At 41.5% G+C, this 25,124-nt stretch overlaps 1 protein-coding gene and 1 non-coding gene across 3 annotated transcripts in view; one reads left to right on the forward strand and one right to left on the reverse strand.

Annotated features, from left to right (window-relative positions):
* Znf385d (zinc finger protein 385D) overlaps window positions 1-25,124 on the forward strand; it is a 1,102,298-nt gene that overhangs the window by 645,400 nt on the left and 431,774 nt on the right. The gene's annotated exons all lie outside the window — the stretch shown is intronic.
* On the reverse strand, window positions 2,567-2,673 carry LOC123455492. The gene has a single exon (XR_006633953.1). It is a non-coding gene; the product is annotated as a U6 spliceosomal RNA (small nuclear RNA).

Genomic DNA, 25,124 nt, shown 5'->3' on the forward strand with positions numbered 1-25,124 from the left:
TGGGGAGTCATAAAGTTGGACCAAATGCAGTTCACATCATCTGATGGCTGTGAGTTTATGAGGGTGAAGAGTGAGACGTGGTGACCTGAATGTGTTTGAATATGTAATCTCTACTTGGCGATGCTGTTCATGAAGGCTGTGGAAACACTGGGAGATGGAACCTTGCTGGGGTAGTTATGTCACTGGGGATAGACGTCTACGTGGCACTGTCAAACTTCACATATGTGTATATATATATATATATATATTTGAGAGAGAGAGAGAGAAAGCAGGAAAAAGAAAGGGGGGAGAGGGAGAATGGGTGTGCCAGGGCCTTCATCCACTGCAAACATACTCCAGATGTATGTGCCAGTTTGGGGCATCTGGCTTTACATGGATACTGGGGAATTGAACCTGGGTCATTTGGCTTTGCAGACAAGTGCCTTAACCACTAAGTCATCTCTCTAGTCCCAACCAGCCCCACATATCGTTCTTTCTCGCTACTTCTTCCTGCTGATCTATGGTGCTGACTTTCTGTTCTTGTTATGTTTTCTTCACCATTATACATTTCCCCTTGGAATTGTAAGCTCAAACTAAACCTAAGCCAGGCATGGTGGTGCACGCCTTTAATCCCAGCACTTGGGAGGCAGAGTTAGGAGGATTGCTGTGAGTTCGAGGCCACCCTGAGGCTACATAATGAATTCCAGGTCAGCCTGGGCTAGAGTGAAACTCTACCTTAAACAAACAAACAAACAAACAAATAAATAAATAAATAAACCTAGTTTCCATGTAAAGCCAGATGAAGTGGCATATGTGTTTAGAGTTTGTTTGCAGTGGCTAGAGGCCCTGGCACCCCATTCTCTCCCTCTCCCTCCCTATCTCACTCATAAATAAGTAAAAATAAAATATTATTTTTTAAAAAAGGTTTCTTTGGGCTGGAGATATGGATTAGCAGTTAAGGCATTTGCCTGCAAAGGCAAAGGACCTAGGTTCAATTCCCCAGGACCCACATAAGCCATATGCACAAGGTAGCTCACTGGTCTGGATTCATTTGCAGTGGCTGGAGGCCCTAGCACACCCATTCTCTCTCTCCTTGTCTGCCTCTCTCTCTTTCTTTCTCACAAATAAAAAAAAAAATTAAAGTCACTATTCTTCCCTAACTGTTCCTATTCTTACCAAAACATGCCAGTTTCTATTCCCTCATATCTAGAGTGAAGGACTTATCACTTCTGCTTTTACTTATAGCAGAAGTATTTTGGTCTTGATTGGTTTAAAAGTTTAGGCGGTGTACTTTAAATTTTGAAATGAGAATACTACATAAACTCTCCCTTATTGTCCCAAGATAATTAGATCATAGATTTAATTAAATCAATATTTTGGGCTCTCTTCATTGTCTTTGAACCTGGTGCTCATGGTAGAGCCAATAATGGGCTATAATTACTTTTATTTTATTGTGTACTTTCTTTTCCCTAGGAGTTACAGATTGTTTTAATTTTTTCACTTGATTTAGGGGATAGCTTCTCCATATTTTCAATAGTATATGGTACCATTCAGAAAGTTTAACTGCTTTCAGCACTCTCTCCCAATGCCCTGTTCCCTGTCCTCTTGTGGATAGCTGTCCTTGAGGTGTCCTCTACTTTCTGGTTTTAAAGATTGCACCATGTTTTTTTGAGGCAACCCTATCAAACTGACCTTTTCTTTTTTTTAAATATTTTTAAAATTATTTATTTATTTATTTGGCATAGAGGAAGAGAGAGAGAGAGAGAGAGAGAGAAAGAGAGAGAGAGAGAGAGAGAGAGGGCACACCAGCCTCTGCAAATGAACTCTGACACATGCACCACCTCATGTATCTGGCCTTCTTGGATCCTGGGAAACTGAACCTGGGTCCTTTGGTTTTGCAGGCAAGTACCTTAACAACTAAGCCATCCCTCCAGCCTGAAGGAAAAAACTGTTTTCTCTTCTTTTCTTTCTTCTTCTTATTTATTTATTTGTTGTTGTTCTTACACTTATGTAGCTGCCTTACATGGTCTCTGGGGAATCAAATCTGGGTCTTTTGGCTTTGCAGGCAGTTGCCTTAACTGCTAAGCCAACTCGCCAGCTGCTCTTTTCTTTTTTATGCGAGAGAGTGAGAGTAAGGGAGAGAGAGAATTGGTGCACCAGGGCCACAAGCCACTGTAATCAAACTCCAGATACGTGGGCCACCACATGTGAATGTGCAAACTTGTGTGCTTGTACCACCTTGTGTATCTGGCTTACATGGGACCTAGAGATTCAAACATGGGTCCTTAGGCTTCACAGGCAAGCACCTTAATTGATCAGACATCTCTTCAGCCAGATTTCACCATTTTTAATTTTTTTTAACTTTATTTATTTATTTGAAAGACAGAGAAAGAGGCAATGAGAGAGAGAGAGAGAGAGAGAGAGAGAGAGAGAGAGAGAGACAGAGCAAGAGACAATAGTGCTCCAGGGCTTCCAGCCACTGCAAACAAACTCCAGACACATGTGCCACCTTATGAATTTGGCTTTACATGGATACTAGAGAATTGAACCTGGCTCCATAGGCTTCATAGGCAAGCATCTTTTAAAAAAAAATATGGAATGCTTCACGAATTTGCGTGTCCTCCTTGCTCAGGGGCCATGCTAATCTTCTCTGTGTCGTTCCAATTTTAGTATATGTGCTGCCGAAGCGAACACCACAGGCAAGCATCTTAACCACGAAACCATCTCCCCGGCCCTGTACTCTATTTTATCCTAACATCCCAGATGCCTTCCTATTGCAGATTTCAACCTTGCACTGGATACTGGATTGCACAGTGCAGGCGCCTTGCCCAGTACCTGACATACCTCGCATAACTCTGTCATGATGATTGATCCCTTTGCAACAAACATTCCTCTTACAGTAAAGAAAAAGAGGATTTTTTTGAAAAATAATGTACCTCAAAAGGTTTTTTAAATGACTTTTAAAAATATATTTATTGATTTACTTGTAAGTAGAGAGGGATAGAAGAGAGACAGACAGAGTGGCCTCCAGCCACTGCCAATGAACTCCAGAGGCATGCACCACTGTGCATCTGACTTTACCTGGGAACTGAGGAATCAAACCGTGGTGGTTGGGTTTTGTAGTCAAGTGCCTTAACTGCTGAACCATCTCTCCAGCCACAATACTGTTGACTATTAAACTTAACATATAAATGATATCGTACAGTACTTTAACTACAATTATATCTTATTTCTTTCTGCTCAAAGTTATCACAACACAACATTAACTCAATTCAGTAAGCACTTACTTCACATCTACCTTTCCTTAATGGCACTGGGCAGAAAAACTTGAACGTAAATATGGCACTTTTTTCAGTGATGGGCAGTGTCTCACTCTAGTCCAGGCTGACCCAGAATTCACCATGTAGTCTCAGGGTGGCCTTGAACTCATGGTGATCCTCCTACCTCTGCCTCCTGAGTGCTGGGATTAAAGGTGTGTGCCAACACACCTTTAATTTATCTCAGGATTTTAAAAAAATGACTTCACTTTCAATAATTGCCTATTTATGTGCCATTATGCTAAAAAGTAGACTTTTATATGTCTTATTCAGAATATCTTAGAGAAAAAAGATGATGACATTGAAATAAAAGAGACTAGCAGAGAGAGGGAGAGGATGTGATGGAGAGCAGAGTTGTTAAGGGGAAAGTGGAGGAGGGGAGGGAATTATAATGGTTCATTGTCTGTAAGTATAGATGTCATCAATACAAAAATATTTTAACAGGCTGGACAGATGGCTTAGTGGTTAAGCACTTGACTGTGAAGCCTAAGGACCCCAGTATGAGGCTTGATTCCCCAGGACCCACGTAAGCCAGATGCACAAGGGGCGTGTGTATCTGGAGTTTGTTTGCAGTGGCTGGAGGCCCTGGCGTGCCCATTCTCTCTATCTGCCTCTTTCTCTCTGTGTCTGTCTGTCACTCTCAAATAAATAAATAAAAATACACAAAAAATTTAAAAAAATATTTTAAAAACTTGCCTATTTGAAAAAGCCTGCTCAATATTACAAATAGAAGTGATAGAACAGGGGCTCCCGGTCAGCTTGCTCTCTCTCTCTTTCTCCTATCTCTCTGTGTTTCTTTCTCTCTGTTGACTATATTTTCCCAAGATCCTGTCCAGAGAACTTCATGCAGTATTCTGAATACTGTCCTGAGTTTGCTGGGATTGGACAGGCCACAGCGTTCTGTACACAGCCTGCCAGGAACTGTCCTGACCAGAAATGTGGGTATCTCAGCCCAAAGAAAGCAAGAAGGGAGCAAGATGACAGCGCTTTTCTGGGGAGGTTGGTTTGTAGCTTTGCTGTTTGCTTTTGCATATTTCAGAGTTTAAACACATACAGTTTATAGCCAATGGTACATAGTGCCTCCAGCAAGAATTATTCAAAAGGCTTTAATCAGAAAATTTGCTCTCATTCCCAGTGCCCTGAAACCACATATCTTCTCTAACACATTATCGACAAATCAATCTATGCTGGGCCATCAGAGCAAAAACAACTTTTGCATACCCCCCATTGTGCAAAAACCACATGTGGAACAGAATGGCATTAGTGCTGACAGAAAAATAAGGCCATTTACACTTTTGAGTTTGGTAATTCAGAGAACCAAGTTGCATCTAAAGTAATTTTTTTAGCATTAAGCTCTTCCATGTCTATGAACATATGCTAATGAATGAAATCAACAGACTTTTTGTATAAACAAACCTTATCTTTTAAACCAGAAACTAATTCCCAAGTTATGTCTCCAAGTTTATAAATATATTTTCTGAAGCACATGTGAAATAGACCATTGTGCTATTTTAGGAATTACACTACCAAAAAAAGAAAAGAATAAAGAAAAAAATTGCATTTATTTAAGCCTAATAAGAAAATGTGGTGAGTTGAACACATGTGTTTATCTTCATTCTTGCCCCAAACCAGACTTAAATGACAGCAGGGGATTAATTTAGGAATTAGAATTAGGAAAGCAAACAACAATATGTGAGGGATGGTGACTGAGCTGAGGAAGGAAAGAGAAGAGGAGCAGAGATGCACAAACGGGGAGATTGATGGGAGAGCCCAGACCCTCAGAGAGTCTAGAGTTAGGCTCAAAAATCAAACTAGATTCCCTTTCTCTATTTCTCTCTGAGGGTGGGTGCAAATAGATAAATAAATTATTTTTTAAAAATTAAAAATAAAAAAAAAACAATCTAAAGGCAGTTAGAAGCATGGTGGCTCCAAGGGGCTGGGGAGAGAAGATGGAGAGCCCATGAATAAAACGTTCAGAGTTTCACAAATACACATTTCAGAAGCTCTGTGTTCAACTCTGTATTGGGTATTACCATAGAAATTTGCTGATGGTGAATGTTTGGTGAGGACATGCACAGTCAATTCCCTTAGGAGGTGATAAGGTTGTGAACAGGCTTCACTGGGATGATTATTTCTCAACATACATGTATACAAAATTGGGACATGTTGTATCTTAAATATGTACAGATTTTTATTTTTAGTTTTGCAGTCCGTGAATACAGTCAAGCTGGTACCATTGTTAGCCTCCTCCCTGTTCTCCCCCCTCCACAGGGACCCTCCTTGTTGGGGTATATGGGTCATGCATTGTGGGGCTAGCCTTTAGTTTGGGGTAGGAGGAAGTGTCTCTGGGTGTCATGACATGACGTGTGGTTTATTAATTAATTAATTAATCTTCACTCAAGGAAAAGATGAGTTGGACATGACTCGAGATATATGTGCCACCTTGTGCATATGGCTTAGGTGGGTCCTGGGGAAACCTGCATTCTTTGGCTTTGCAGGCAAGCACCTTAAATGCCAAGCCATCTATCCAGCCCTACAACAGTTTTTAAATTAGAATGTATATCAGCTCGGACATTGAACTTTATTCACTTAATTATATACAACCAAAGTTATCTGATTGTGTTATAGAATATTTCGCTAGGGCTGAGGAAATGGCTCAGAGGGTAAACGCATTTGTAAAGTAAGCATGGGGGCTTAAGAGTGAACGTGTAAACACCCATATCAGATTCTAGACAAGGACACTCATGGTGGCAACCCCAGTGCCCAGGGAGATGGAAAGAGGAGAATTGCTGGGGCTCATTGGTTAACAATACTAAAAATAACAATAAAAGTACTGGAAGTATCTGGTTGAGTTATAGACTCTGTGCCAAGGAAATAGTGTGGAAAAACAGGAGAGAACAAAGAGAACACCTGATGTTCAGTATAAGAGAGGAAGATATCTGATGTTCTCTACAGGAGAGGAGGACACCCGATGTTCTCTACAGGAGAGGAGGACACCCGATGTTCTCTACAAGAGAAGACCCTGATGTTCTTTCTGGCCCCAAACACCCATGTACATGGGGCACATGTATCTGACACATATGCATATACTCCACATACACATACCACATCACAGCATACCACATCACATACAGAATACACATGCTAACAAGAACAAAATTTGGTCAGTATTCACTGTCTGTAGGTATTAATATTGTCACACATGTATGGAAATATTTCTTACAAGTTTGTGTTAATAAAAATGTAGTTAGTAAAACTAAAGTGAGAAAAATGCAAAGAACCAACTATCAAAGTCTGTAATCATGCTATGGACAACCCAAGGCAAGAGTAGAAATTAGCAAGAGTAACTTGTACTAATGTAAAATTTTGATTTTTTTTTCTTTCTTTTGGGTTCTTTCTCACACAATATTTATTGAGTTTTAGACAATAAGTATTATAATGCTGTATATACAGAACATGATGTTGTAATTCTTTAATTTTTATAATAAACTTAGTTAATTTAATAAAAATATTGTTCATGTTGATTACTGAGTTAGTGCACCCTAAATTTTGTTCTTGAATATTCCTCACACTGTTTATGTCAGGCTCATATCTTGATTTTCTTTTCCTTTTTTTTTTTTAAAAAAAAAATTTGTTTGTTTATTTATTTTGAAGCAGCAAGAGACAAAGAGAGAGAGAGAGAGAATGTGCAGGCCAGGGCTTCTAGTTACTGCAAGTGAACTCCAGATGCGTGTGCCATAGTGTGCATTTTGTTTTACATATGTACTGAGGAATTGAACCCAGATGGTTAGGCTTAGAAGGAAGCATTGTAACTGCTGATCCATTTCTCCAGCCCCTCTTTCTCTATTAATGCATATATGTGGATACTTGCAAGTAAAATATTTGAAACTCCTCTACCACTTTCATTTCTCTGAAAACTGTATGCTACAGAAATCTAGAGCACGCAGATACTAACCTTAGAAAACTGAAGCGTTAGCCAATTGCTTGAAGTGATTGTATAAGTGCCATAAAAAGTAAGAGGGGAAGATAGGCTTTGAGGTAAGTAAATAAGTTTCCTACACTGAGGGTTGTTTAGAAAGACTTACCCATTTCTGATCCCCACCAATGACCAATCGTTTCCTTTGAAGCATATGGGTTTTGAAACTCCCCGTGATTGATGAGTTTCTAAAGTTTTTATTCTTGGCAGAATTTCCTCACAGTAACTCAGCTCTAATCCCCACAGTGCTCTAAATGACAAACATCTCCTGGGAGATTGATAAATATGTGTGTGAGTGAGTGAGACTCCCGGCCGCTGAATTAGTCTGCTATTCCTGATAACAGGCATCTATGAAGTCTGATACAAAGAGAGGGGAGAAGAGTCGCTGGCTCAACTTTCTGGAAGAACTCGCATGCTGGCTGTATTTTTAGTCTTCTCATGCAAACATAGGAGGTGGTATCTATCAGGATATTTTAGGAAAGGCTCAACTTTCCCTTAGTTACTTTGTAAGCTTTTGATATTTTCTTATTCAAATAAATGTTCCACATTCATAAGGAGATCTGCTGGCTTTGCCTGGGACTGTTTATGCTATCTTCACTAATTTACATTTTAAAGAGCATTTGTGCCCCTACAATTGTTCTGCTCTTCGACCCAGAAACACTGTGTAAGGAGACTAAGCTGTGGGGAGAAGGAGAGAGAAAGCATGCCTCCCTATAGAGAGGCTAAACTGATTTGTCAAGAGCCTATACTAGGACATTGTGCTTGTTGTTAGAACACCCAGGTGTGGCTGAATTTTCTGTATTCATAATCTAGATGGCCAAGTGATGCATGATCTTGATTTTCAGGTGATGCATGATCTAGGTGGCCAGGTGATGCATGATCTAGATGGTCAGGTGACACATGATGTAGGTGGTCAGGTGACACATGATCTAGATGGTCAGGGGATGCAAAAATCCAATCCTCAGAAGCACTTTTCCTAGAAGGAGAGTGAGTTGCCATCAGGTGCCATAATAAGATGGTGGTGGTATTTCTCCTCTCCCTTTTGTGTGATTTACATGGAAGGTCTTTCAGGATTTTCTGTCACTAGTTCCAGTGGATATATTTGAAGTTCTAGGACAGTTTTATCTTTGATTATATAATTTAATGGAAGCCCTGGCTACACTAAACGTTATAATCATAAGACCTTGTCTGCAGAAATAATTTGTTCAATATCTCCATCTTTTATTTCCATCTTGTTTCAGAAATCACATTTACAATTAGGAAATTAACTGGGTCCTTAAATATACTTTAACAAACAAATATCATATTCTGCTCCTATGATGAACTTGAAATAATGAGCCAAAGTCAAGAGAGAGAGATCAGTTATCAACCGTGAAAAACAGCTAAACCATCAGGGCAAAGGTCAAGGACACAAGTAAGAAATGTACTTGAAGAAAACATAGGGTAGTCAATCATGCACTGCGTCTCCATGTGTAAATGCCAGTGTAATTACATAAACAATTTTCAGGTTAAGTGAGCCTAATTGTCCAACATGAAATGTGACCTGGTCAAATTAAGTCAAGCGAAGTTCCTCCTTGTCCTCGCTTGTTATCCTCTGGTCAAACATTCCAAGTCCTACATTTTCATTACTTTTCAGTGCATTTTATTTTATCACCTTTTCTCAATGAATAGTGGCATGGAATGAACTTTTATAAAGTACTTAATGTTCACGTTTTCTAGGAGTATCCATTTTTTATTCAGGTTTTCTTAGAGTGTTGCTAATTTAATTCTCTACATAATACTAGGCAGAGTGTTACACTCGTCATGAATATTAAAGAGGCATGTTTTCAGTTGGGAAGAAAAAATTTCCGAGGGCTTAAGTAACCTGCTCAAAGTCACAAGGGCTACAAATCTATAGAAGGTTAAATATAAGCAATGGTTATAAATGGACCACATATTAAATTGATATCTACTCATAGTATGAAAATTAGAATGATCAGGCCCTTGATTGAAAAGAACACTCAATCAGAAACTCATTTATCTATAGTCAACTGATAAACCTGAACAAACCTGTTTATTCTCTCCAAGGCTCGGTTTCCTCACTGAAAAACTGTTTAAGGGATGGACAGATGACTCAGCGGTTAAGGTGCTTGCCTGCAAAGCCTTAAGGATGCAGATTTGATACCCCAGTGTTCATGTGAAGCTAAATACACAAGGTGGCACATGTGGCTAGAGTTCATTGGCAGTGGAGAGGGTCTCGTTGCACCCATTCTCCATTCTCTTTCTGTCTCTTCGTATTTGCCTTTTTCTCCCTCTGCCCCCACCCCGCCCCACCCCCATCTAAACAAATAAATTAAATTAAAAAAGAAAAAGTGTTTAAACCCTGTGTACTCTGAACTTCCTGCAGGTGGCAGATTGCTTCTCTCCGTTCCAAACTGGAGATTTCATTTTAATGTTTCATGAAGATGAATGGTCACATGTGCCCTCTGCTTGGCAGGCTCTTGCTCCCTATTGCCCATGGTCTGCCTTGAGTAGAGACTAAAACTGGCAGACACAGGTTTAGAGCTCTTACCAGAGTGACTGTTACCCTCCTGGAAAACGAGGACAGGACGAACTGGGCCACAGGTGCATTAGAGGATGAGAGGGTCCTTCTGCACTCCAAGCCTTTACATGAGTCCCTGTCATCGCAGAGGAGAAGCATTTCAGGCAAGTAGCACAGATGAGCCCCTCCACCCATGTGGAGACAGAGACAGCTAAGACAGTAAAGTGTTATTTTAGCAAAGAGATAATTTTCATCAATCTGAGAGGTAATAAAAGTATTTTGTCTGGTGCCTGTGGATCTGGCTCAGTGGTTAAAGGCACTTGCTTGAAAAGCCTGCTGGCTTGGGTTTAATTCCCCAGTACCCATGTAAAGCCAGATGTGCAAAGTGATGCATATATCTGGAGAATGCTTACAGCAGCAAGAGGCCCTGGCATGCCCATATAGTATTTCTCCCTTTTAAATAAATAAATAAAACATATAGAGCCAAAGGAAGGGTAGGACTCCTTACAACATGCTCCTCCAGACACAAAATGGCCTGCATATCCATGACCTCACCGTGCCTGACACTACCTACACAAGACCATCATAAGAGGAGGAAAAGATCATGACATCAAAGCAAAAGAAAGACTGATTGAGATGGGGAGGGGAATATGGTGGAGAATGGAATTTGAAAGGGAAAAATGGGGGGGGGGGTATTACCATGGGATCTTTTTTTATAATCATGGAAAATGTTAATAAAAATTGAGAAAAAAAACACGTATTTTTTAAAAAGTTGCTGGTATGGATTGGAGAGATAGTCTAGTAGGTAGGGTACTTGCCTGCAAAGCCTAACAACCCAGGGTTCGATTCCCCAGTACCCACATAATGCCAGATGCACAAAGTGGTGCTCGCATCTGGAATTCACTTGCAGTGACTAGAGGCCCTGTTGTACTCTTTCATTTTTTTCTCTCCCTCTCTTCTCTGCCTCCCTCTACTTGCAAATAAATAAAATGTATATGTATATTTTTTAAGTAGGGCGTGGTGGCACATGCCTTTAATCCCAACACTTGGGAGGCAGAGGTAGGAAGATTGCCGTGAGTTCAAGGCCACCCTGAAACTCTATAGTGAATTCCAGGTCAGCCTGGGCTAGAGTGAGACCCTACCTCGAAAAACAAAACAAAACAAAACAAAACAAAACAAAACAAAACGACAAAAAGCTGCTGGCCATTCATTTCCCCTTCCACCTTTCACTCAAAGTTGAGCTTCTTTCTGGACCAAAATGCTATTATTGTTCTTAACCTGGCATCAGAGGTCAGCTGGGAAGAACGTTGCTCTGAATGGTATAGTGAACATGTTTAGATATTTAACCTGTGATGTTATGAGTTTGGGATTCATGATGAGACTTAAATGTTTGCTCAAGGTGTCTGCCTTATGTCAAGAACAGCAAGGAATCCTTAGTCATTCTCTGGCCTGAGTTTGTGTGAGGTGATTCGTAAGACTTAAGTCTTAAGACTGCTGTCCAAATGACTTTTAAGGTATTCAAACATAATTCAGAAATGTTTCCTAATTCTTGATCTATTAAATATTTTCTATACACAATTTGGTTTCAGATAAAGTACAGGGGAAACTGAAATAATTCAAGATTTTTGACATTTTTATACTGTCTCATCTTTGATATAAAAAAGCTATCCATCCTACATATTCAAGAGCTGTGCTACCTCCTGTTCTTTTTTATTTTTATTTTTATTATTTTTATTTATTTATTTGAGAGTGACAGACACAGAGAGAAAGAGGCAGACAGAAAGAAAGAACAGTTGCGCCAGGGCCTTTAGCTACTGCAAACAAACTCCAGATGCATGTGTCCCCTTATGCATCTGGCTAATGTGGGTCCTGGGGAATCGAGCCTCGAACCGGGGTCCTTGGGCTTCACAGGCAAAGGCTTAACCACTAAGCCATCTCTCCAGCCCCCTCCTGTGCCCCCTCCTGTTCTTTTTATTTAATTTATTTAAGACAGAGAGGGAGAGAGAGAGAGAATGGGCACACCAACGTCTCTAGCTACTGCAAACGAACTCCAGATGCATGTGCCACCTTGTACATGTGGCTTATGTGGGACCTGGAGAATCGAACTTGGGTCCTTAGGCTTTGAAGGCAAGCATTTTAATTGCTAAGCCATGTTTACAGCCTTCCTCTCTCTCTTTTTTTTTTATTTTTTGGTTTTTTGAGGTAGGGTCTCACTCTGGCCGAGGCTGACCTGGAATTTACTATGTAGTCTCAGGGTGGCCTCGAACTAATGGGTATCCTCCTACCTCTGCCTCCCAAGTGCTGGGATTAAAGGCATGCACCACCATGTCCAGCTCTCCTCTCCCTTTAAAAAAAAGACTTACTACTGTAAGCATCCATTATTATCTTGTGCCTTTTGTTTTGCCTTGTTTTTGAATGAATAGCAGAACAATTTTCTCTGTCTCTTCTGAGTACATCTCTCCTTTTAAATTTTTTATTAATTAAAAACTTTGTTGTATGGACATATCATGTATTGGTCCCATTTCCCTCCTCCCTGCCCCCATTTCATGGTGGGCTCTCCTCACTGGGATTGCTGGGTTTTGCCATGGGGTTATGGGTTATAATTTATGAGAGCAATACTCAGTTATGGGGTGGGGGCAATACCTCTGGATACTCCTTCCCTCCCCGTAGCTCTTAAAATCTTCCTGTCCTCTCTTCTGCAATGTTCCCTGGACCTTGGAGGGTGTGTCATAAGTCGTCCTTAGTGCTGATCTCTCAGAAGCTTCTGGATTTCTGCTTTGACACGTTCTGAATGTCCTCAGAGTCTGCTGCCATCTCCCTGGCGCAGGTCATGAGTCTCGCTGTGAGAGCAGCGTTGAGTACACTTCTTGATTATTACCTGATAGCTTCTCTGTGCCAACCAGGATGGATCCACCACAATTATTGCCTCAAAGTGTCTCAAGTATGATGAGTCTAAAACTTATTACTTTCAATACTGACATCTTAGATAACTGTCAGGTCAGCTTGGAGAATTCTACTTAGTTGTCCATACTCATGGATCTCACAGGAACTCTTTGGTGTTTTGAGTATTGTGTTGGCCACCTGCTGGGGATTTTCCCTTAAAATGTTTCCCTGGGTATCAAATTTAGAGAAAGGATTTGAGAGTACTGAGGCATCCTCATGGGTTATCCTTTTGGAATGCTGTTGGGAGCAGGAGTGTGGACTTAGTTGACTCATGGACTCTGCATATCCTAGGAGCACTTCCAGATGGGCCTTCTGCAGTCCCTAAGTATACTGTGAAAAGAAACACATGAATCCTCCTCATCAGCAAGCTCATTCTTAAAGTAAGGGAGGCCAGGGCTGGAGAGATGACTCGGCAGATAATGTGCTTGCCTGCAATGCCTAATGACCCAAGTTCCATTCTCCAACACCCATGTAAAGCCAGAGGTACAAGGTGGAACAGCATCTGGACTTTGTTTGCAGAGACTGGAGGCCTTGGCACCTCCCTTCTCTCTGTCTGTCTCTTTTATCTCTCTCTGCCTGTAAATAAATAAGTGAATAAATAATATTTTAAAAGTAAGTTCGGGTGTGTGGTGCATGCCTTTAATCCTAGCACTCAGGTGGCAAAGGTAGGAAGACTGCTGTGAGTTCCAGTCCAGCACGGACCTACAGAATGAGTTTCAGGTCAGCCTGGGCTAACATGAGACCCTGACTCAAAAACAACAAGAAGATAATAATAAAGTCCATGAACATAGTGACATTTTTCTGTAAATAAAACCACTATATTATACAAGAGTATATTAAATGCACATAAGGATGACCCTAAGAAAGAACATATGCAAGTTGAATGGTAGAAACAATGATAGGAGGGCTGGAGAACTGGTTCAGCAGTTGAGAAGCTTGCCTGCAAAGCTTAATGATTAAGATTCAGTTCCCCAGTACCCAGGAAAGCCAGATGCACAAAGTGGCCAATGCATCTGGAGTTTGTTTGCAGTGGCTAAAGGCCCGTTCTCTCTCTCTCTCTCTCTCACTCTTTCCTTCCTTCCCTTTCTCCTTCTCTGTCTCTGCTTAGAAAAAAATTAAAGTAATTTTTTGTGAAAAGAAGAAAATAATACAAAAGGAAGAGAGAGAGATATCAGAGGAAGACTCAGTAAGCTGAGCCACAAATCCCCTACTGGTCTTAGCCATGTCACTGTGGAGAGAAGGCTGACGTCTTGTTTCTGGTTTCCACTTTGGCTGGCAGCTCTGTGGATCTCCCATTTTCCTTTGAAATGGGTGAGACTTGTCTCAGTTTGGTAAGAAGACAAAAGAAGCTTATACAAATTGAATGTCTAATACAGAGATAGTCACATGGCATTGCATCCTTTGCTCTTTGCTTAAAGTTTTGAGAATATTTTAAATATTTATTTATTTCAGAGAGAGAGAGAGAGAGAGAGAGAGAGAGAGAGAGAGCAAGAAAGAGAAGGAGGGAGAAAGGGAATGGAAATGAGAGTCTCTAGCCACTGCCAATGAGCTCTAGATGCATGTGCCACCTTGTACATCTGGCTTACATGCATCCTGGGGAATCAAACCGGAGTTATTTGGCCTTGCAGGCAAGCAACTTACCCACTAAGCAATCCCTCCAGCTATATCTTTGTTATTTAAAAAAAACATTAGTATTTGCAAGCAGAAGGGGCATGGATATGCCAGGGCCTTCTACCACTGAAAGTGAATTGTAGATGCACGTGCTACCTTGTGCAAGTGGTTTTAGGTGGGTACTGAGGAATCAAACTTGGGACCTTAGGTTTTGCAGGCAAAGGCGAAATCTCTCCAGCTTACTGTTTGTTCTTACTGAAACTGCTGTAGGCCCTCCAGAAGCATTTTAGTTCTGTGGAGCCAGTTTCATTTGTAGTTTTGTTTGCATTGCTGGGACAAACCTGACCAGCTACAGCTTATGGGAGGAAAGGATTTAGGTCAGATTCCAGGGAAAAGTCCGTCACGGCAGAAGCTGGCTCACTTCATCATACATCCACAGCAGAGAGAGAAAAACCAACATCAGCCAGCTCATGATGCTTCTCTACACACTTTAGGGCTGGCCTCAAGACCCTCCCCTGATGACACATCTCTTCCAGCAGGGCTCCATCTGCTGAAGACTAAGTACAAAGCTTAATCTTAATCAAGAACACTCAGAGCCAGGAATGATGGTGCAGGCCTTTAACAGCATCACTTAGGAAGCAGCAGAGGAAAAGTTGCTGTTTGAGGCTGCTTTGAGACTATTTAGTGAATTCCAGATTAGTCTGGGCTAGAGTGAGACCCTACCTGGAGAAACCAAAAACCAAACACACACACACACACACACACACACATACACAAAAACCCCAGGCTATGGGGGGGCATACATTCACACTCAAACCATCACACATGTATTACTCTATAGCTCTGTACTATTTTCTGACATACCAGTCAGCTCCTCAGAGTGACTCTTAGTGTGACTTGGTCTTTATACTTCTAAGTGAGCAAGTCAACTTGGTGAGACCATGCTCAGGAATGGCATTTGGAGCCAAAATTTCTTCTGAGTAGTTTTTTTTTTTAATTTTAAATTTTAGATGCAAATTTAATTTTTAGATTAAGCCTAAGGAAGTAGGACAATAAAATAGGATAAAATGTGATTTGGAGTAATTGTGTTAGTATGAGCTCTTCAACAGAATGGCAAATCTGCTAAATTGAAGGACCCACTAGAATGTGTCAGCATGTCTAGGTACCTGGTGCTTTGAGAGTACAAATGGACAGATGCTTTGGAAGAATCCTTATAATTATTATTATTATTATTTTCCATAAAGTTTTCTTCCATTGCAATAAATGGAAGTGCATACATAAACAATGTGGCATTCTGCAAGACCTGAGTATATATTAATTTTCCACCCCCTGTCTTTCTCTCTAAGATAAAAACCTGTGATAGAAATAATTTTTCTAGCCAGGTGTTGTGGCACATGCCTTTAATCCCAGCACTCGGGAAGCTGAGTTAGGAGGATTGCTGTCAAGTTCAAGGCCAGCCTGGAGCTACGGGGTAAGTTTCAGGTCAGCCTGGGATAGAGTGAGACCTGCCTGGCAAAAAAAAAAACCCAAAAAACCTAACTAAATATTTTAAATAATTTTTCTTCCTAATTCTCACTAAAAGTTCTTGTATAAGGTCAGTGCACTGAGCTTGCTGATTAAGACAAATAATCCAAATAGTATAGTTTAGATCAGTTTATATAAAACAACATTCAGACCTCTTGTTTTTAATTAATTAATTAATTAATTAGAGAGTGAGAGGGAGGGAAAGAGTGAGAGAAAGTGGATGTACAGTATCTCTTGCTGCTGCAAACAAATTCCAAAGTTGTGTACCACATTAAGCATCTGTCTTTCAGTGGGTCCTGGGGAATTGAACCCAGACCATGAGGCTTTGCAAGTAAGCAAATGACTTAACAACTAAACCATCTTCTCAGGCCAGCATTCAGACTTCTTAAATATTTTTCTTTGCATACTTAGAAAGCAGAAGAAAGTAACCATGTTATTTCTCCTCATGGCTGTTTAGGCAGGGTTTAATACACATCCTTTGATGCCTTTCAGGGATTGTGACCACTGAGAGAGCAATTCATTTGACTTCAATTATTTGCCTAACGTTGTCTCACAAAATATGTTGCAGCTTGGAGGTTTGTCATGTCACAGCTGGTCCTGGCTTTGTCACTGGAGCTAAGTGTACAGTTTTTGCCAGGGGTTAAGTCCAAGCAGTTGTTCTTAATCTACCCTTGACTGCGGGTGACCTTTGGTCCCTCAGGCGTCAGAGTGGTGAGTGGTGAGCCCGTGTACGCGTGGCCCAGCCCTCCTCCCTGCTGGTGGTTTGCTCATAAGCTGGTTTTCTGGGGGAAAGCTGTGTCTGCTCCAGTAAGCTATGGTTTCTCAGCTTCAGAAAAACAGAACTATTAATAGGATCTGCTCTTCAAGTAGTAATGTTCTAGACTACATGCCAGATGATAATTTTGTATTTTAGGGAAACAAAATGTATTTTCATCACAATATTTTTTCTTTGAGTGTGATGGCTGTTTATAAAACACTGGGGCGTAAGTGGCTTCTGGATTCCAATAAAACCAAGTCACAATATAACCCTTCAAATGAGCAGGGCACGGGTTCTTATCATCACTTTCAAGTTGTAAGTGAAACACAGTCATCACTTTGTATAGCAAGGAATCAGAAATGATAGGAAGTGACATGATGTCGCTGTCTCATCGGAAACAGGTGTATATACATGTTTTTCAATGACTGTAGATTTGATTTCCATAAGCCATGCTCTGCATCAGAATCACTTCTCTGCATCTTTTAAAAGCCTGCGGAGGGAGAGTGCCTGATTGACTGTGGAGAGCTCCAAGGTGTAGATTACCCCTGTGAGACGAATAGGAAATAGAAAGATTACCTATTTCTGCACTCAGCTATCACCTCTTTTCACTCAAGCTCTTTGCATCTCCATGGGTAAGAAAACATGAAGTATTCTGGAGGAGGTCTGACGAGAGATAGTGTAGTGTATGAAGGAAAAATTAAAAATATATATATTTGTGGGGAGAAATGGTTCCTTACAAACCAAGCTGTCAGGCTGGAGAGATAGTTCAGCAGTTAAGGGGCTTACCTGCAAAGCCTAAGGACCCAGATTCTATTCTCTCTCTCTCTCTCTCTCTCTATTTGCTTGCAAATAAATAAATAAAATATTATGTAACAAACAAACCCAAGCTGCCAGTGGAAGGCGCATCTCTGGAACTGTCCATGAAGAATAGGGAAAACCAAATGCCACCTCTCCTTACTGAGGGGCTTCCTTTGTGATGGAGGAGTTTTGTTGATTTTCGTAGCACATATAGGGTGTATGTTGTGGCACTGAGAGGATTGAGAGAGGAGATCAGGTAGCTCTTTGTGGTGGTTTGATTCAGGTGTCCCCCATAAACCTAGGTGTTCTGAATGCTAGGTTCCCAGCTGATGGATATTTGGGAATTAATGCCTCCTGCAGGGAGTGTATTGTTGGGGGCGGGCTTATGGGCTTTATAGCCAGTTTCCCCATGCCAGTGTTTGGCACACCCTCCTGTTGCTGTGTTCCATCTTATGTTGGCCAGGGGGTGATGTCCACCCTCTGCTCATGCCATCATTTCCCCCTGCCATCGTGAAGCTTCCCCTCAAGCCTGTAAGGCAAAATAAACCTCTTTTTCCCAGAAGCTACTCTTGGTTGGGTGATTTCTACCAGCAATGCGAACCGGACTGCAACAGTAAAGTGGTACCGAGGAGTGGGGTTGCTGATAGACACCTGACTGTGTGGCTTCGGCCTTTTGAAGCTGACTTTCAAGAGGACTGTGGAAGGAGTTGAAACCTTGGCCTAAGAGATGCCTTGCAGTGCTGTAAGTACAGCTTAATGGTCTATCCTGGTCAGAGCTGAAAGACCTGAATGCAGTAAGAATTATGGACTGTGAGGTTTGGCTTATGAGGGTGAGAAAGAGCTGTGCCTGGACTGGGCTAGCAGTTTGTGTGAGAAGCTTGCTCTTGTGCCCATGTCCTGAGAAGTTGTGCAGGGTTGCTTAGTGTAGAAATGAACTGGTGTGTACAGAGGGATATGGCACAGAAAGAAAAATCTTTGGGTGAACTGCTGCCAATTCAGCTGCAACTGAGAGATTACAACCTTTGAGACTGGGCTAGCTGACCTGCGCTGGGGCAACAAAAAGAATGTCAACTCTTTTGAAGGGCCCTGAGTGCTCAAGGAGTGTCCTGTTTTTCAAAGTCTGCTTTATTCCCCCCTGGATTAACAAATTGGCACCCTACCTGGTGTCGTGGAGTATAAGAAATGCTGGAAAGAGGGTCATTGAGTTTGCAACACGGTCTTGTGTTTTGGAAATGGCCATGGGTAGTGTGAAGCGGGTTTGCTGGTTGCCTGCATAGAGACACCATGGGGCCATGAGGACGAACCGTGGCTTGCAGTGGAGACCCAGTGGAGATGCCGGGACCATGAGATGGCTGCCGAGGAGCTGCCGGCCCCGGTGAAGTTTCCCAGGACTGTGAGTAGCCTAGCTAGAGGGGTGGAATTGGAATGACAGAGACTTGTTGCTGGTTAGAATTATCGGACTTGAAGATTTGTCACTGGTTTGAGTTGCTGGACTTGAAGCTACAGAGTTTGATGTTTGCCCTGGTTGTTTTGAATCTTGTATTGGTTGAATGTTTCTTTGCTATGCCCAATGCCATCTATTGCAGTGTGAATATTTATTCTGTGCCATTCTGGGTTTTTTGAGGTTATATTTTGGTATTATGGCTCAGTTAAAAGATCTTGAACTATGGGGATGTATGAACATCATTGAGATTGATAAAAACTATGGGGACTTTTAAAGTCAGACTGAAAGCATTGTATTTTACATCATGTATGGATATCAGTTTATGGGGGCCAGGGGCGGAATGTGGTGGTTTGATTCAGGTGTCCCCCATAAACCTAGGTGTTCTGAATGCTAGGTTCCCAGCTGATGGATATTTGGGAATTAATGCCTCCTGCAGGGAGTGTATTGTTGGGGGCGGGCTTATGGGCTTTATAGCCAGTTTCCCCATGCCAGTGTTTGGCACACCCTCCTGTTGCTGTGTTCCATCTTATGTTGGCCAGGGGGTGATGTCCACCCTCTGCTCATGCCATCGTTTCCCCCTGCCATCGTGAAGCTTCCCCTCAAGCCTGTAAGCCAAAATAAACCTCTTTTTCCCAGAAGCTACTCTTGGTTGGGTGATTTCTAACAGCAATGAGACCCAGACTGCAACACTCTTTTAGGCAGTTAGGGTGACGGGGCCCCTGAAGGTAAGAAACAGGAACATCTTGGACTCTCCTTGCAGACTGCACTTGCTAGAGCTCAAAGGGTGTTCTGACTTCTTACCTCTGGCTGGTTTTCCACAAACATCCTGGACTCCTCCTGGGAGGGAGGACTTTCCCGGTGTTTAAATCTGATCCGAACATTGTGGTTGGTCAAGCTTATATCCCAAACCTTGGCGGCATGGCTGGCTTCTTCCTGAGACAGCCGCTAGCCCAGAGCGATCAGCAGACCCTCAGCTCACCTGAGCAGGAAGGTAGGGCCCAGGCCCAGATGTTATAAGGACGTCCGGGAGGGGAGAACAAGGCCGCTGAGCTGCCTGACCGCTCATGACCCTCGGCTCCGGGGGAGTTTGCCCTCCGCACAGCTGGGCCAGGCAGAGGGGCCAGGCCCTGGCCCTGACTCTGCACATAGGTTCTTTCTGTACATGACCAGAGCTCTCTGAACTCTTTTTTCTGGCCTCTCTGCGGTTTTGCCAGGCCTACCATCTGGGCTTTCAAGCCACATGGGTGTCTTTCCTTGGTTCTGTCTTTCCATAAATTAATAAATAAGTAAAATTTAATTATTATCTTCTCAGTCATGTTTTCTTAATGTTTTTGGTTAAAATTAGACATAAACCTAGCGTTTTGGATTCAAGTACTTTCTTGAGCCCCCAGTACCCCATTACAGGACCATACGCGTTTACTGCAGCGTTGAACAGGCCGTTCCAGAGCCCGAGCTGGTACAGCGGCATCCCCGTGTCAGTGTTGGACACAAGCTGCTTCTCTGCATTGTTCAGGGGGTCTGGATGGCTCAGCAGAGAAGACTAGCTACAGGCTGGGATTTTGGGGAGCCCTCAGTAGGTTGTAAGCCAGGGAGTCTCAGGTCTGCATATCCCTTATTCTCCTTGAACCAGCTGCCTCATCAGGGAAGGGTTGTCTTTTGGTGGGCTAGGGGACCCAGAAAGCTAGGCTAAACTATGGCCACCTCATTTGACTGACTATACAGGACAGGTGACAAAACCAAGTCCAAACAAGGGTAAGGACAGGAATATAATATGCCTGGTAGGAGACAAAATTAAAGGCCTACATGGCAAAGGGCATAGGTATGATGAGGGGACACAATTGGAGTTAAAAAAATGCAACTTATGGAATGTCAAAGGGGAAAGTGTGGGGAGAAGGAAGATATTACCATGGGATCTTTTTTTTTTATAATCATGCAAAATGTTAATAAAAATTAAATTAAAAAATGCAACTTCACCTCATGAACAATCTGTGTATCAAGTCAATATATTGCCTCTCATGGGAGGGTGTGCCTCCTTCTGTGACCCTGAGAGGATCTGGGCCTCATGAATGTCTGGGAGCATGTTCTTCTCTGAGCTTCTGTGGTGTCGGGCTTGTCTGTGAACTTGAGGCTCCACTCATCTTCTCGCAACATCTTCCTCAACTGGGACAGAGGGACTCTTAGGAGGAATATGGAACAAAGGGGCGGCTCATATGCAAAACATTATATGCATCTATTGATGTTCCTTAAAAAGTAAATTCAGGCTGGAGAAATGGCTTAGTGGTTAAGGCATTTGCCTGCAAAGTCTAAGGACCCTGGTTCTATTTCCCAGCACCCACATAAGCCAGATGCACAAGGGGGTGCATGCGTCTGGAGTATGTTTGCAGTGGCTAGAGGCCCTGGTACACCCATTCTCTCCATCTGCTTCTCTTTCTCTCTCTCTCTCTCTGTCTCAAATAAATAAAATATCTTTTCTTTAAAAAGTAAATTTAAGGGGCTAGAGAGATGGCTCAGTGGTTAAGGCACTTTCCTGCAAAGCCTAATGACCCAGGTTCAGATTCCCTAGTACCCACATAAAGCCAGATACACAAACTGGCAAATGCATGTGGCGTTCATTTTATAGCAAGAGGCCCTGGGGCACCCATTCTTTCTGTCTCTCCCCCCCCCCCCACTGTCTCTCTCTGCTTGCAAATAAATAAAAAATAAATAAATTTAAAACAAAAGGTTTAAAAAGTAAATTCACGCCAATATGATGAGAATAAGTTTCTAATAAAGAAAAAAAAAGATTTAAAAAATACCATTCCAGTCAGAGTGGATTTATCCAAATGCAAATATTTTCAACAAAACAGAATTTTGCAGTTGCACACAGAAATGTTTCCATCCAAGCCTACTGGGGACATTTGCTAGTTTACATAATGTAATTAAGTTCAAGCCTGATGAATTCAAATTTATCCCAAAGACATTATTGACAACATGGTCCCAGGTGAGCAGAAGGCTGAAGAAGTGGCATGTTTGGGAGCCAAGGGGGAGTTAGCAAATTATATCGCACGCGCACAGCAACTGTTTTCAAGGATTCCTTTCAACACTCCTCAGCAGCGATGGCAAGGGGACCAGGAAACTTTATGGAACTAATCTTAACCCTGAAACCCGACTGTGTCCTCATACAAAAGAGAAAACCTTCCACCACTTCCCACAACAATAACAAGCTGACCTTTCTCATGAGGTCCTAATACTGATAAGAGATAACATTTCTTTATCCTTTGAGAGATTATAACTTTTAAACACCATTTCTATATATTCCCAACTTAAATTTATTTTCCCCTCTAAAGAAAGTCCTGATGCCCCATATAGAAATTTTGTTTTCATGGGACTGGGGGCATGGCTCAGCTGTTACCGGCACTTGCTTGTAAAGCCTGACAGCCTGTGTTCAATTCCTCAGTACCCACATAAAGTGCATGCATCTGGACTTCCTTTGCAGTGGCAGGAGGCCCTCATGTATACACACACACACTTTCTCTCTCTCCTTGCAAATAAATAAAAATATTTTTAAAAAATTTTGTTTCCAGAGGCTCAACGAGTTTTTCAGTATTTCAGTTTTCTCTGAATCATGTTAAATTCCTCAGATAAGGAAAACACTGAATATCAATGAAAAGTTAATAAGGACATTGAGAGAAACACATATACAAATTTCTTCTATAGAAATGTTAACTGAAATAATGAAAAATAAATGCAAGTAGCAATAAATTATTATTTAATGTGATACAAACACACATTTATGCATATTCCCTCTCTTATACGTAATTTTTTCAAAATTTATTTGCAAGGAGAGTGAGAGAAATAGAGAATGGGCATGTCAGGACCTCTAGTTGCTACAAAGGAACTCCATATACAGGTACTATTTTGTGCATCTGGCTTTACGTGTGTACTGGGGAATTGAACCTGGGTCTTTAGACTTTGCAAGCAAGTGCCTTAACTGCTAAGTCACTTACCCAACCCCCTTTTAGAACTTTTTTCTTGACAGTTTCCATAAATATAGACAATAAAACCCTGCTAATTCCTACCCCTCCCATTCTTCCTCTCTCTAATCCACCCATACTCCATTTTGTTAAAGACAGTTACTCAATTCGGTGATCCTGGAGTGAAAATAGATATTCACATACAGTGTTGGCATGATTGTAAATTATATAGGCCTTTGGGAGAGCAAGGGGACAGTATGTAGCAAAATTCTTTACATCAGTTTTATTCTTGCCCCAGCAATTACATTTTTAGGCTCTATCCAAAGCAAGTCTCTCTAAAAACAAGAATTAGTGGAAGGGCTGGAGATATGGGTTAGTTGTTAAGGCGCTTGCCAGCAAGGCCTAAGGGCCCAGGTTTGATTTCTCAGGACCCATGTAAGCCAGATACACAAAGTAGCACATGCATCTTAGTTCATTTGCAGTGGCTGGAGGCAGTGCATCCATTCTCTCACTCTGTGTCTCTCTGTCTCAAATCAATAAAATATTTAAAAAAGAATTAATAGAAGGTATAATGCCATGTTACTTATAATAAACTTGGCTCTCACCTAAGGGTCTAAAAATAAAAATAAAATAACTATGCTATCACGTCAAAGAATATTCTCTAATTATGATTAGAGTTTTCAGAATTTTAATGATATAAGAATAATGTTGATAGTATTTTTTTTCCTTTGGTTTTTCAAGGTAGGGTCTCACTCTGGTCCAGGCTGACCTGGAACTAACTATGTAGTCTCAGGGAATTGTTGATAGCATTTTTTTTGTTGTTGTTTTGTTTTGTTTTGTTTTTCGAGGTAGGGTCTCACTCTGGCTCAGGCTGACCTGGAATTCACTATGTAGTCTCAGGGTGGCCTCGAACTCTCGGCGATCCTCCTACCTCTGCCTCCCGAGTGCTGGGATTAAAGGTGTGCGCCACCACGCCTGGCTCCTGTTGATAGTATTTTTAACAAAATTTCAAAATATGAAGAAATATTATTAAATACTTACAATGTAAACAACATATGCCTTAATCTTTACTGACTATATAGTTGACTATATGAAAATAAATCCACCTAATATTTTTTGGATGTGGGATTAACAGTGTAGGAGTTAGCAAATCTCTCTATTGAGGGTCTGAGGAATTCAACATACTATGGCCGGACACCAAGAAGTCTGACCTGAGGCTTCCCCCTTGCTGTGTCGGTAACCCCAGAGGAGCTGGACACCTGGCTAGCTGTCTCAGAAGAAAGGAATTCAAAGAAGTTCACTTCCTTCACATTTGTTAATCCTCCTCCCTCCCAGCCCTTGCCAACATGACCCCGCTCTTCTGATATAAGCCCCCTTGCCAGATGCTACACTGGCACCTCGCATGTCCGGAGCCCCCACTGCCAGGCACGAGGTGCCCCTCTATGACTCACTTTCAACAACGTCTAATTTCTTTGTTGTAGAGATTCAGTACTTCGTTTGTTAGTGTGTGGGAGGGGGCATGTGGACATATGTGTGTGGTGTATATATGCTTGTGGGTGGAGGCCAGATATTGACATCACATGTCACATTAGAATATTCTTCCCTTTATTACTGAGGTAGGATCTCTTACACCCCGAGCTCACTGATTTGGCTGGTCCAACTGTCCAGCTTATCCCTGGATATGGCCTCTCCCCTCAGGTTACACGTGGCCACCATGCCTAACCTGCATTTATGTGGTTCCTGGGAATCCCAACTCTTCATCTCATCCTCTCCTGGGAAGTGTGCCATTCTATTTCTTGAGCAATTTCCCCAGACATCTTATATTCTAGTCTACATTTTTCTTTTTCTTTTTCTTTTTCTTTTTCTTTCTTTCTTTCTTCTTCTTCTTTTTTTTTTTTTTTGAGGTAGAGTTTTACTCTAGCCCAGGCAGATCTGGAATTCACTCTCTAATCCCAGGCTGGCCTTGAACTCAAAGTGATGTACCTCAGCCTCCCAAGTTCTGGGTTTAAGGCCTGTGTCACCAAGACCAACTCAAGTTTCTAAGTAAAGAACATGTCTTAATTTTATGATCAATGAAATCTGCTGATTATGACAATGATTGCTAATAATAAATGTATATTAATTTTAGCTATTAGATACTCAAATCATGTACTCTAGAAATATATCTTTAATTCAATAAAAATGATCTCTCCCTATCACACAATATTTCATATGTTTCAGTATAGAAATTTAATTTTTATTTACTGATTTGAGAAAGAGACAGTATGTATATATATATATATATATAGAGAGAGAGAGAGA

Source organism: Jaculus jaculus, chromosome 16 (assembly GCF_020740685.1).
Source record: "Jaculus jaculus isolate mJacJac1 chromosome 16, mJacJac1.mat.Y.cur, whole genome shotgun sequence".
NCBI classification, from domain to species: domain Eukaryota; kingdom Metazoa; phylum Chordata; class Mammalia; order Rodentia; family Dipodidae; genus Jaculus; species Jaculus jaculus.